General features: G+C 42.9%; 1 protein-coding gene across 1 annotated transcript in view; it reads left to right on the plus strand.

The window, feature by feature from the left end:
* Positions 1 to 14,882, plus strand: part of plekha6 (pleckstrin homology domain containing, family A member 6) — a gene marked incomplete at its 5' end in the record, with an annotated part of 144,036 nt that overhangs the window by 73,250 nt on the left and 55,904 nt on the right. The window lies entirely within an intron of this gene.

Below are 14,882 nucleotides of genomic sequence, written 5' to 3' on the forward strand. Positions count from 1 at the left end.
ATATAGGGAATACACATGGATTGCGCATAATGCATCAGGCTTCGATAATTATTTGCTATTGTCCGAATTAACAAAAATGAATGTTACACCCTCTCTGATTTTGTCTGGTGCTAGAATAATATTTATGTACGATAATTTATTTAAACATCGCTATGTTGACAGCTATGCACATTTTCCAATGAGACTCGCAAAAACACCTGCCGCATTCAATTTGCATTGTGAAGACAAGGGTTATTTTCCTCACAAGTTTAATATAAAAGAGAATGAATATTACATAGGCCCATACCCCTCTCGTGAATATTATGGCTACGCTTTTATGTCCAATAAGGACCGAGCTGCATTTGATATTTGGTATGACAGTGTGAAGCACGACATATTTGACTTCCAAGAACAGATATCACAATATGGTGCTAATGATGTGGTTTTATTGAAAGCTGCTTGTTTGAAATATAGATCTGAATTCATAGAATGTACAGGTGTAGATCCGTTCAACTACACTACGTTAGCTTCCTGTTGTATGAATGTATTTAAATCAAATTTTTTAACCCGTGATACGATTGCTTTAACTTATAATGGATGTTACACATCGCAACATAAGAGTCATTCAAACGTCTCCATCCAATGGTTGGAATATCTAATCTATTCACGAGGCGTGCCAATACAACATGCGGTAAACACGGGCGAGGCCCAGTTTGGGCAATACTATGTCGATGGCTTTTACGAATGCAATGGCCAGAACCACGCATTTGAATTCAACGGATGTTTTTTTCACGGACATGATTGTCAATATGACTCGAACTGTATCAACCCATTATCAGGCGTTTCTTATGGGGCTTTGCACATGCGATTTAACGATAAATTAGAAATTCTTAGGAGCGTTTATAATCTAACGGTTGAAGTAATGTGGGAGTGTGAATGGAATCGAATGAAACAGACAGACCCTAACGTTATAGCATTTATGAATAACTATGAAATACCGGAACGTCTGAGACCTCGAGATGCGCTTTTTGGAGGTCGGACAAACGCGTATAAATTATATCATAAAGTCTCATGTGATGATGATGAGGAAATAAGATATTTAGATTTCACGAGCCTTTACCCGTTTTGCCAGGCTACAAAAACATTTCCTACCGGCCATCCTGAAATCATTTTTAAAGATTTTCTACCGATAGAGAACTATTTTGGTTTGATAAAAGCGCGTCTACTGCCACCTAGAGGGTTATTACATCCAGTGCTTCCTTATCGGACAGCGGGTAAATTAATGTTTCCCCTATGTGCCAAATGTGCTGATCAATTAAATCAGCTGAAACAATGTAATCATAATGACGGTGAGCGCGCCATATTAGGAACCTGGGTGAGCTTGGAAATATTGAAGGCCATAGAAAAAGGATATATATTGGTGAAAATGTATGAAGTATGGCATTTTCCCCAGCAATCTGATTCTCTATTTACTGACTATGTTAAAACATTTTTAAAATATAAGCAGGAAGCAAGCGGTTATCCTGATAATGTAGTGACCCAGGAAGATAAAGACAGATACATCGACGATTATCGTGAGAAACAGGGTATCAGTTTAAATCCCAGCAATATTACATTAAACCATGCGCGACGGTCTATTAATAAATTAATTTTAAATAATCTATGGGGCCGTTTTTCAATGAGAGAGAATTTGCCTACCACAGTTCTGTTAAGAGACCCCGAAGAGTTCTCACGTTTCATTTTTGGACGGGGTGTGGATGTCAAATATTTTTCTTTCGTCTCAGAGGACGTCGTTTTATTGCAGTATGTGAATACATCCGGAACTATGACTCGTACTAACGATATTAATGTATTTTTAGGGGCCTTCACAACTGCTTATGCGAGATTAGCCCTCTATGATCTCATGGATAAATTGAACGATCGATTATTATACAGTGATACGGACAGCGTGGTATTTTTACAGAAGCCAGGTGTTTGGGCTCCGACGCTAGGACCGTATTTAGGTGATCTTACAAATGAAATTTCGGAGGGTGATTATATTATAGAGTTTTGCTCCGGGGGTCCAAAGACTTATGGATACCGTACTTCTGGCGGTGCAGTTTGTATGAAGGCCAAGGGGATCACGTTGAACGCCGTCAACTCAGAGGTGATTAAATTGGACAGCTTGAAACAATTAGTAAGTCAGTTCATTTCTGAACGTGATGATTCAACACATCTTTTAGCCCACACCGAAAATATCATACGCGTTAAAAAGAACCTTACTTTGAAGAACCAGACTATTGTTAAAAAGTTCAGAATCGTCTACAATAAGAGGGTGTTATTATCAGATGGTACCACGTTACCCTACGGTTATTAAATATGGAAAAACAATCATCCGTCCTAAAGGATGATGTCAATTTTGATTTTAGACTAGCCCACCCATTTTCATGTATTATAAGCGGTCCGTCTAACTCTGGTAAAACGTATTTCGTGGAGGGGTTACTACGAGAGGCCGATCGTCTAATATCTCATAAAATTGATCATATCGTATACATATATGATTGCTGGCAACCGCTATATGACCGATTGTTAACAATAAGAAACATTCATTTTGTGCAAGGATTACCTCAAAAGTTAGATGATGATGATTTACTGCCCCCAACTAAAAATTGTTTATTAATATTAGATGATATGATGAATGAGGCGTCTAGTAATCTTGAGGTTGGTAAAGTCTTTACACAATTTGTCCATCATCGTAACCTGTCTGCTCTATATTTAATTCAAAACATATTTGTACAGGGCTCTGCTAGTAGAAACATAAGCCTTAATACCAATTATATGATTTTATTTAAAAATCCTAGAGATACCTCGCAAATTTCTGTATTGGCACGCCAAATGTACCCCGGTAATACACGTTATTTTATGGACGCATTCAAAGATGCAACCTCTATACCTTACGGCTATCTTTTAATCGACTATAAAACCACGACACCGGACGCCTACCGGCTCAGAACTGATTTGTTAGCCCCGTACCAAGCCGTGTATATTCAGAAAAAACGTTTGTAATATTAACCTATCCATCACTCAACATGTCGGAGCGTATTAAACGTAATTTACCTCTCTTGAGGATGTTACAAAAGGCTAGCCCGGGGGAGAGAAAGTCTATTCTACAAACCGCATCAAAGGAATTGATACTAGCACTGTGCGAGCTAGCTTTTAACATATTCAAGGGTAATATACCGTTGAATGGATCTCAGTATAAGAATCTCTCTAAAAAGAAGGCCCAAATCAAATTTATAGCAAATAAAAAAATTGGGTGGTTTAAGAAGAGACGGGCTATTAATCAAAGTGGTAGCGGATTCCTCCTTCCACTATTAAGTATAGCGCTACCGTTCATATCAAGTCTCTTTAAACGTTCTGGTTGAGTCAAAATGAGTGCTGAGAAAATGTATCTAGTTCCCCAGCGGGAGATACAGCGTTTACGAGACGATCATGGTCCAGTGCCTATAAGACAAGCGGCTGAAAACAGGCTGGATGATAATATGAGGGAAGTGTTAAATAGGAGCGATCTAAATACTCACGAAAAAGCTCTACAATATACCGCCTTATTACAGCGCTATCTGGGGTTAGTCAAGCAAGGTGAACAGGAGACGAGCATGTTATCCCTATCATTACCACCAGATGTCGCCACGACCCCAGGTCATAATGATAATACATCCGCCAATGCAACAGGGGTCGCTGTGACAACCGCGAGCACTCGTTCAGACCGACAAATCAGTGATGACGGCAGTCATTTTTTGAAAAGTATAGCCGCGCGAAACAGAGAAAATGCTCAGTATCTCCTGGAAATGATAACCCAATCTAACGGTGTTGTGGGATGGAATCTTATGGATGAATTGATACATAAGGGTAGTATTACACGAGGGTCTAATGTAGGATTACTATTAAAGAGACTCACTACACCACAATTGCGTAGTAACTTTAAACGACCCATAGGGTGGCATGAGTTTCTATTAGCCTGTTCCGACCTCGATATACCTCTCTCAAAAATACCCAATACCCACGTTCGGGCTAGATATCTCCTGATTAAACAAGGTAGATCAGCCAACCCGCCCGATTTAGCATCCCCCGTTAGAACTACTACTACTACTGCTACTAATGCAAAGAAACCTAGAAAACGGGCCGTGAAAGAATGGGAGGAATGGTCATAAAATCGTTTTTTTTTTTTGGTTTATGATTTTTTATTTCTTTGATTTCCTTTAGTTATCAGAATGTTATCAGAATGTTCTAATGTATGTGTATTGTGTGTGTGTGTGTGTGTGTTGTATGTGAAAATATAAACAATGATGTAATCATTTTCAAAAATGTTTTATTGATGATAAATATGTATTGATGCATCGTTATTATACAATAAAAAACATATTGAACAATAAATAGGTGTTTCATCTTGCTTTATTTTATGTATTTGAAATGTTACAACAAACTCTGAAATATATATATACAACATTGACATAACACTGACATAAGTCATCATAACACTGACATAAGTCATCATAACATGGACATAACTCAACATAACATGGACATAACTCAACATAACACTGACATAATACTGACACAAGTCAACATAATGTGATAAACATTCTATATCAAATCATAAAAGAGGGTGATTCTTTATAAATATACCCCTTGATTCTACATGCTGTAGACATTTTAACCCTGTAGATATACACACGCAGGGCAACAGTTTTCTCACAAACAATGATACTAATCTATCATTTTTATCAGTATTATTACTGTACAAATCCAAGAATTTCATATAACTTTTACCTCTAAGCATATTAGAAAGAAAGAATATGCAGTGTTCACCGCAACAGATGGAATCATATCCCTGTATTTGTTGACTGGAATATTGAATATCGTCACAGGTCATTTTGAGAAATCTATAAATACTGTCTGGAAACATTCTATAGTCGGGGCTGTTCCCATAACTATCGAAAAAACTACCAGTCATGTCAGACGATAGATACAGAGCAATCCAATGTTCCCCGGGGAGGTGTGATGGGTGTGTGTTTACGATGGCTGTTGCTGGGAGATTAGTGACACGCCTCCGAGGAAGTTGGTCACTAGCCAACACTCCGAGAAAATGGTTTTTTGTGGATATTTTATCCATAATATTTGTCAACTGTATAGTATTCATTTTTATTTTTTCAATAACAGTCCATAAGAACCTGTCGCCTATTAGATACTTCCAACACACAGTCAAACACCGCATATACGATTAATGTAATGGTCCTGGGGAGTGGTTGACTAAACCTGACCTCCATGCGTAAGCTACCTGATTTGGCCAATGACAGATGACCTCCACACTCATCGTCCGGCGCGAGATTGAACGCATACAATGTATAGCCAGCCATAAAATCTTCCCTACTTATGGGCAAGCTACGATTCATTAAGTGTCGCCCTGTAGCCGTGATGAGTTGATAATAATCACGCGCAATACAACCGGCTTCGAAATTAGGCTGTAGCGGTTTGGTAGGGTATTGCTGGCCGTCGAGATAAACGGCTATGAATTCTAGATGATTATGTTTAAAATTAAAAGGGTTTTTATGATAAACACCCATAAATGCATCATTATCAACGAAACCCACTACTAATGATTTAGGCATGGTACCCAGAAAAAGGTTTTCTTGATTAGATATGCGTGACTGGGCCGGTAGCGAAATAGTTTTCACTACCACCCGGTCCAATGCATATCGAGCGGTCGCATTGAGCAAGGCTTCGGCATGACCAAGCCGTACCGGCGGGGAGACTGTCACCTTTTTCACAAATAACGATGCATACGTTATATTTAGCGTGTAGGGGATGTTGCCGTCCCTCATCAGACAGAATTCATCCTTTGTTCTCATAAGACGTATTTTTATATCAACCCCATTTAACATTAACTTTTCTTGAAAGAAAATATCGGCGTGTATGGGGCCAATCAATTCAGTTACATGACTTTGTTGTGTAAATGCCGCCCTCGAGTTGAGACCGGGGTTGTTACCCTGTGTGTCAACTTCGTCCATATGACCCGCTTGATCCTTGTAAAATAAACCCGCGGTGAAATTTGTTTCCAATACTTGCTGATCATAATTCAATAGACATTCGATAATACTTCTATACGGATAGGTGGACGAGCTTTGCGACACTAGGCGGTCTCCTAACGTCACATCAACTTGTGAAAAAATACTGGCTATCGGATAGTTAACCAGGGCTACATTTGCGCCGGCCGGTAGTGCTTGGCCGTCGGGTAAAGTGATTCTAACCCTTAAAAATAGTAATGTGTTATTCAAATCTATGTACTCTTCTCCACTCGAAGGGATGAAGAATTCTACAGGTGCCGTTCCGGAAAGGGCAGAGACAGGCTGGATCTCAACATATTGTGATTTCTCCACGCTCGTCTGGGTCAATGGGAGTGAAAATAAATCCAGTTCCGTTTTTAAACCTTCGTCGGATAATGGATGTAGTAGCGACATCTTTAATTAGAATATGCCTTTAAAGCCCCTCTTGACGGTGCTATTTTTACGCTGTTTACGTCTAGCGGGTCGTGCTGATAATGAACGCTTGGCCGCGCCGCGTTTACTTTTCTTGGTGACGGTCTTAGCTCGACCCCCGGGCGGCCGCTTCACACCCCTGCGTGTCATTACCATCAATCCTGACCCATCCTGATTCGAGCCTAAATTGTTAGACATAACGCGGCTCACCACATCACTGACTAAACCTTTTGCGGCCGTCTTTAAATGCGGTTTGGCTAGCGCTATACCCGATCTGAAAAACGGTGCTACCATGCGATACAGGCCCCTAAAAAGACCCCCAAATCCTCGTCCGTACTGCGTAAATGATCCTGCGTAACCCGGTAGATGCCCACCACCGGCCTGACTTTTATAATAAGAGACATACCGACGGCTGTCATTGTATGCCATCTTTACACCTTAGATATGCAACTTCTGAGGAACGGGGCGGAAGTGTAACTTGACTACCACCTTACCATGGGTAAATAAAACTGTTTGATCCTGATCGTTTTTAATATCGATACATATATCTGTGATTACATGTCTTGCAAGCGAAACGTAGTGTGCCTTGTCATAACACACTGTGACTGAATCCTGATGCTCACCCGATATATGTACACATCTCAACAGAGGCACATAATGATCCCCCACTAATTGATATCGTATAAAATCACAGTAAATAAATAATGTGTAAAACGCTCCATAAAGATCCGCGGGGTATTTTGCATAATGTCTCACTTGCCCCGTATTCAGATCTGAAATAAATGACTTGCTCCCCACAGCTTTTATCAAGCCACGACCCTCAACTAACTCCAATCCCAAAATGGATGATAATTTCACATTGAACTTTAGAGCCATAGTATCAGCGCACTGCATATAAACTTTATTTCGGACGGCATCATAAGATAACCTAGCCCGTAACCCCTCTAAAAAGATGTTGATAGCAGCGATTATGCCATCGATGCTTGTGTAGAAACCGTGAGGCACCCTCTGTGTAACAATGATCTCCGGGTCATTAAAACAAATATCAAATACACAGTCTTTTTCAGCTATAGTCTCCCATGTACGGGGGTAATTAATTTCGATGAGAGCGACTTCCCACATACCCGGTAAGTCTAATACCGTGCGTAAATTAGTCCTGTATTTTCCAATCTCATTATCCGGATAAACAGATGCCGAAGAGTTGGAGGGGAGTGTAACGTAAAATCCTCCTGAATCACTCATTTTTGACACTATATTCATTCATGAATGAATGAACGTAGGATATGGGACTCTGCGTTTCTTATGCGTCCACCACCTCATGCTCCGGAATCCAACTGTTGAACTTTTCAGGCCATCCCAACCATTTCACTAGAACCATACGCTTCTTGCCAGTTTTCTTTCTTGATATGATTTTATCAATCTTAAATCGATATCCTTTATTCAATTTAATCTTTTGTAACTCTTCTTCATAAAAATTACCTTCAATCAGTTCTCCATCATAATCCTTTAACCGGTAGATGGGAGGGGACCGTGGAATTCGTTCAGTTATAGTGAAATATTCATGGGTGTAGGTTTGTTCATATCCCTTATCAAATATACCACGGTTTCTTGAAACCCTTACAATATCACCCACCTCATGCCTGAATCTTACAGATTGTTTTTTATTACCGTCTATACCGTATAAATTGTTAAACACCACACGCTCATTGGCAAGACAAACCTCTGACGGCCTCATCTTAATAGCCGTATGTAACGAATTATTATAGGAGCTGACCAAATCCTCCAAGACATCAATGTATCGTTTAGAATTAACCGCAGTCAAATACCTCCACATACGGCCTTTAATAGTCCGATTGAATCGCTCCACTACAGAGGCCTTTACCTCACTATTTGTTGAAAAATGGTTTATTTTATATTTCCCCATTAGTTTTTTAAACGTAGTATTGTAGAATTCGGTTCCATGGTCGGTCTGTAGTTTACAAGGTATTCTACCGCTGGACATTACATCCTCAAACGCCTTGGTGACATCACTGGCGTTTTTAGTTTTAATACATACACACCAGGCAAATTTGCTAAATACATCTATACATGTCAACATATATTTAAAGTCGTCATTATATTCGGCATACATTGACATATCGACCAAGTCTGCTTGAAATTGCTGATTTAGACCAAAGACCATGACTCTGCTACGTGGATAGTTAATCCGCTTTGCTTTATGCAATGTGTAAGCATCTTCACCGGAGAGCCAATTAGTCACAGAATTATTTGCCACTTTCCCTTCGAGTGCTCGTTTGAGGCGTTGTTGGCCCCCGAAACATCCCTCACTAGTGGGATCATAATATAAGCGCTTCATACGTGACTCCATGGTATGATTTGTTTTGAAATAATGAGAGGTTGTTACTGATACAATGATTTTTATTTAGAATATAATCAAGAATAGTTATACATTTCACACATACGCTCAATACATTTTGTCATATTTTACATCTTATCGAGCAGTTTTAAAAATTGAATACATTTATCAACGTTTTTTCTTATCAGAAATTCGGCTAAAACAGTAGCCACAATAGACACATTAACGGTCTCATTTTTTAACATTTTCATTATACAAAAATCAGTCACAAACGTACAAATAACAATGAAAGTACCCATATTTAAACAACCCCATGTAGGCTGAGACATGCAATTTAAAACCAATGACACGGTCATGTGACAAGGGGCATGCGCATCGGAGCACATCTCCAGCAGACGCGTCCAGTCGCTGGCTATCTCCCTCCCACGCTTCATGAGTTTCTTTAAGTTGCATAGACGCCCGGATGTCCTAACGCTCGCATCTTGATTAGTTGTAGAATCACCGCCCGCTACATGATTATTATGTATTTGAGCAATTTCATCTACAATCACAGAATACAATAATGAGGTCAATTGCCCCTTGAGAACGACCTCATCGATGACACGAGGCTCTTCCACCACGATTGATGTGAATCGGTTGCCCATCTTCTCATTGATGATGATGATGATGATACGACGATGATATTTTTTATGAAGAAATAATGCCGCGCCACCGCATCAATGTGTTCTCTACAGCGTCTTTGACATCTTTATCCATCAACGTGTTCCGGATCTCTCTCAACTTGGTGCAGATTTGTTTTTCAGCTTGCAGTTCGTATATCACTGTTTCAATACATCCAATAATTTTCTGTGGCGATGGATAAAGACCCTTTTTTGCTAGCACATCAGACAAAATCTGTGGTAGCGCCGGAACCACTATTTCAAGTAATATATCAACTGCATTTGTTTCAAGGAAATGAGCAGGGGGGTCAAATAGACACGGATGCTGCATTTGGCTAGGATGCTGTATTTTACAGCCGTAACATGTCAGCTTTAACCTATCACTAATTACGTCCTCAAGTATCATACATGTCGACACCTTTACAATATGCACTCCTAATGTAGTGAGAGGTTTACCCAATATTAAATAGGGATGGCTGGTTAATTGGTCATCAGCATAATTCATGGGTGGAATAACATCGTATCCGGCTTCTGCTTCATATTGTGAGCCCCCGTAGGCATCAACCCAACTAGATACCCAACCGTCATCTGAATCATAGTCTTTAGCTGACTCATTGTCTTTAACAGACGTTTTACCCCCATTAACACTAGCCATGTCATAGTTCTGTGTGCTTGTGCTGGCAACTGCCCCGTCACGGGTCAAGAGAGGTTTTATACCGTAGGAGTTGGAGGACAACGTGGGAGGGGCTTTACTTGACCGTTTCATCATTTAGTCTTTGATGGGATGCTGAAAGGCCTAGGGGAATGAATGATTTAAGAAAGTCTCTCATTGACACACACACACATTCATCTATCAACCGTAAAATTAAAAATTAAAAATTCATAGAAGACATTAAAAAAAGAAACCCATATCAAGTCATATCTGCCATATCAAGTCTTTTAGAATCAACCACTATGTCTGGTTGAAGTATTCAAGATTGTTTATGAATAAAGTACGTTTAATACCATTAAAATCCTCCAAGACATTCCTCCAACGAAAAATGTCATCTATTCTATCAAAAATATCGTACATTATGTGCACATCGCTTAAAGGAAAAACGAAAAGAGCATCAGAGTCTGCGATTACATTCGATAAATCATTAGGGTTTGCAATAATGGTATTTCTATAATTTCCACCGCATACATACACATAAGTGCCTGTTTTTTTAGAATCCCTGTCGGCAAAAACAAAATATTGTTTTTCACCACATTTAACGAGCTTATTGTATAAAACCTCGTTTTCAGGTATTTCCAATTGACGCAGATTTGATAAAACGGCCCCTTTAAACGACCACCAAGACTCTCTGTCAAAAACCACCCCGTTTTTATCTAGTTCTGCCGCTACATTAGTAGTTGAAATCTTGACAGTTGATTCCTCTTTATCATAGACATACCCCGCCAGTCTAAAATCGCTGAGCATCCAGCTGAACTCTCTGTCAATGTCATAATCATACAGATTACGGAGCAAACTACCAGGCCGTCTCGTTAATGCCAAATCTCGCGGCACCACTTTTTTAGGCGCACGGCATAAAGTAGGACTATGATCGACTATAGGAATTCTGATACGCGGGTGGTGGTCCGGCGTGTGACACGGAGGAGAACTCGCCATCGTCTGGGTTGAGGTCGTGAGAGAGAGAATGCAGAGCGGTGGCTAGTACCGTGATGGTCTCTCGGTTATGAACAGCCTCGGCTGTAATGAGCTTATCCTTATATAACACAGCGCTAAGAATCTCCCCGTTTAACGACCCATAATCACTCAGTAGAAACACACTCACACACACACACACACAGTGAAAAAAACACACTAAAACCAGACACCACGCCTCCAACCCCTCCATCCTTACCGTTTATAATTATGTATTTAAAACCATAAACACTGAGAAAAAATCCTATCTCTAGTGACCGTACTACCACCAGCACCGTTGCAGGCCAATATTCTATTGCAGTCTGACCTTAGCCCCATCCTCACAAACTCTCAGCCCATCCACGCACATACCGTCACACACAGAATCACCATCCACGCACACACCGTCACACAGAAGAGCAGCACACACACACACACAGGCCTTGTCTGGGTGGGGGACAGACAGGGGGGCACAAGTCGCGCCTCACAAACCGACAGCCACGCACACACAGGGCTTGTCTGGGTGGTGGGGGTCAGCACCGGGGACAGACAGGGGGGGCACAAGTCGCGCCTCACAAACCGACAGCCACGCACACACAGGCCTTGTCTGGGTGGGGGACAGACAGGGGGGCACAAGTCGCGCCTCACAAACCGACAGCCACGCACACACAGGGCTTGTCTGGGTGGTGGGGGTCAGCACCGGGGACAGACAGGGGGGGCACAAGTCGCGCCTCACAAACCGACAGCCACGCACACACAGGCCTTGTCTGGGTGGGGGACAGACAGGGGGGCACAAGTCGCGCCTCACAAACCGACAGCCACGCACACACAGGGCTTGTCTGGGTGGTGGGGGTCAGCACCGGGGACAGACAGGGGGGGGCACAAGTCGCGCCTCACAAACCGACAGCCACGCACACACAGGCCTTGTCTGGGTGGGGGACAGACAGGGGGGCACAAGTCGCGCCTCACAAACCGACAGCCACGCACACACAGGGCTTGTCTGGGTGGTGGGGGTCAGCACCGGGGACAGACAGGGGGGGCACAAGTCGCGCCTCACAAACCGACAGCCACGCACACACAGGCCTTGTCTGGGTGGGGGACAGACAGGGGGGCACAAGTCGCGCCTCACAAACCGACAGCCACACACACACAGGGCTTGTCTGGGTGGTGGGGGTCAGCACCGGGGACAGACAGGGGGGGCACAAGTCGCGCCTCACAAACCCACAGCCACGCACACACAGGGCTTGTCTGGGTGGTGGGGGTCAGCACCGGGGACAGACAGGGGGGGGGCACAAGTCGCGCCTCACAAACCCACAGCCACGCACACACAGGGCTTGTCTGGGTGGTGGGGGTCAGCACCGGGGACAGACAGGGGGGGCACAAGTCGCGCCTCACAAACCCACAGCCACGCACACACAATATGTTATCTAAAGGACATCAACCTCATTAGAGCACACCTCACAAACTCTCAAACACACACACACACCGTCACACAGAATACCCAATCACGCACACACCTCAGACACACAGATTACCCAAACACGCACACACCTCAGACACACAGAAGAACAGCAGCACACACACCCCGGACCAGGTGCAGGTCATAAAATACGTTTCATCTCATTTGCATATCTAATTAGGGGTCATAAATCAATCACATTGACAGGTGCCCTCTATATTAGTAGTGTCGTTATCCTGATAAATAAGGATATACTGTAGGCTTAAGTCAGTCCACAAGCCATACAGATCTGTTTTCAAATTACTTTCCTTTTCTCCTCAAGGTATACCAAATTTAGCAGGTTAATGTGATTCTGGAGAACCTTGTTGGGGTTGATCAAGAAACCATATCCTGCTCGTTAAATTTTTTTTTGTGTGAAATTGACTGGCAATTTTTTTTCCATGGCCACACTGAGATTGACTGAAGTGAACTCAGGTTTACTCATTCTAAGTTACTGCGCTGAGGATTAATGATGCTTCTGTGGACTTCTTTTAGCAAAGAATTAGAAAATGTAAACTCAGACAAATCACTACCCAGATAGCAAGCGGATGTGTAAAAATTCTGGGCCATATATGGGCCGGAACTAAGCCACAAGGGCCAGATCTAGCCTGTATATGGCCCAGATCCGCTTGCTATCTGGGTAACAGGACTGATGGCACTGAGTAATGAGCGCACAACCAAAGAAAGTTGGACTGCCCTTAATGGGTATCTTGGCCAATATGATGATAAATTGACCTGCTCTCTAGTTCTCTGTTAACAATCATCCGGAGGGCTTTCTTCTTCTTCTTCTTCTTCTTCTTGGAGCAATTCATTGGAGAAGCAGTGTTCAAGCCAAGAAACAAATTACAATTTATTTTGCTGTGTTTGGCCATTTGTTTCTTGATTACAGCCTCTATTCTAGAAAAGGGAAGTGTGCAATGCTTACAATAGGGGTGTCCCCCTGGCATTTATTTTTCCTGGTGGTCTTGTTACTAATCTGATTGGTGGGATTGGAAAAGTGGGTGTGAACACTGTGCACCAGTCCTGGCATCTCATTGGACGACCACAGCCTCTCACCCCCTGACCTCACCTCAGGGCTCCATTCCTCCAATCGTCCCATGATCCTCTCTGCTCTGCACTCCCGCCTGGCTTTTTATCACTCCTGATGCACAGCGCTTTCTCTTCCTCCTCCTCCTCCTCTCCTTTTCTCCTCCTCCTCCTCCTCTCCTTTTCTCCTCCTCTCCTTCCCCCGCCCCCGTTGTTTTAGGAGATCGGTCCCCCGCGGCCCCCCCTCCCAAAATCCTACTACCCCATGGAGTCTCCCTCCTCCCCACCCCCCTCCCTCCCCCCCCTGCCCCTCGACAGCGCCGCCTGGCTACGCGGCGTGAGCCTGGACGATGGTTACCGCGACGACCACGAGTCCCGCAGCACAAAGGTATTTGGCGACGGCGGCGCCGGGGAGAGAATCGCGCCGCTCCCTTCCACCAGCGGCTACAACCCCTGTCCCTGGAATCCCATCATCCACCATCATTAAAAACCATCACCTCCCTCTCCAGCCCCACCATGAATAATAGACAGACCAATAACAGACAGCCTCAAGTTCACGCAGACAATACGTATGCCCACACACACCCCATATAGCAAGCGGATCTGGGCCATATATGGGCCGGAACTAAGCCACAAGGGCCAGATCTGGCCTGTATATGGCCCAGATCCGCTTGCTATCTGGGACACTTACATTACATCCACTTACTACTTCACATCCCAGATAGCAAGCGGATCTGGGCCATATATGGGCCAGAACTAAGCCACAAGTGCCAGATCTGGCCTGTATATGGCCCTGATCGGATTGCTGTCTGGGATTTTACTTCCACTAAACAATCACGGCTCTCCGTATGTGCTACTCATCGCTTCTTTTCATCCTTTCATCATTTCATGCTCTCTACAGTATCTCAACCTGTTTTTGCTTCCCTAAAGTGCCTTTCAGGAAGTGATCCCAGATAGCAAGCAGATCTGGGCCATATATGGGCCGGAACTAAGCCACAAGGGCCAGATCTGGCCTGTATATGGCCCAGATCCACTTGCTATCTGGGATTACATGACTGTAGTTAAAACAGCTGCCAATCACACACTAATTAGTCTATGCTCCAAACTCTAAAATTTGGAATTGATATCACCAAGATCTACTAATATGGTCTTAGAGATTCTGAAATGTCACTAGTCTGATGAATTT

The sequence above is a fragment of the Borostomias antarcticus genome, assembly GCF_949987555.1.
Source record: "Borostomias antarcticus genome assembly, chromosome: 11".
Lineage (NCBI taxonomy): Eukaryota > Metazoa > Chordata > Actinopteri > Stomiiformes > Stomiidae > Borostomias > Borostomias antarcticus.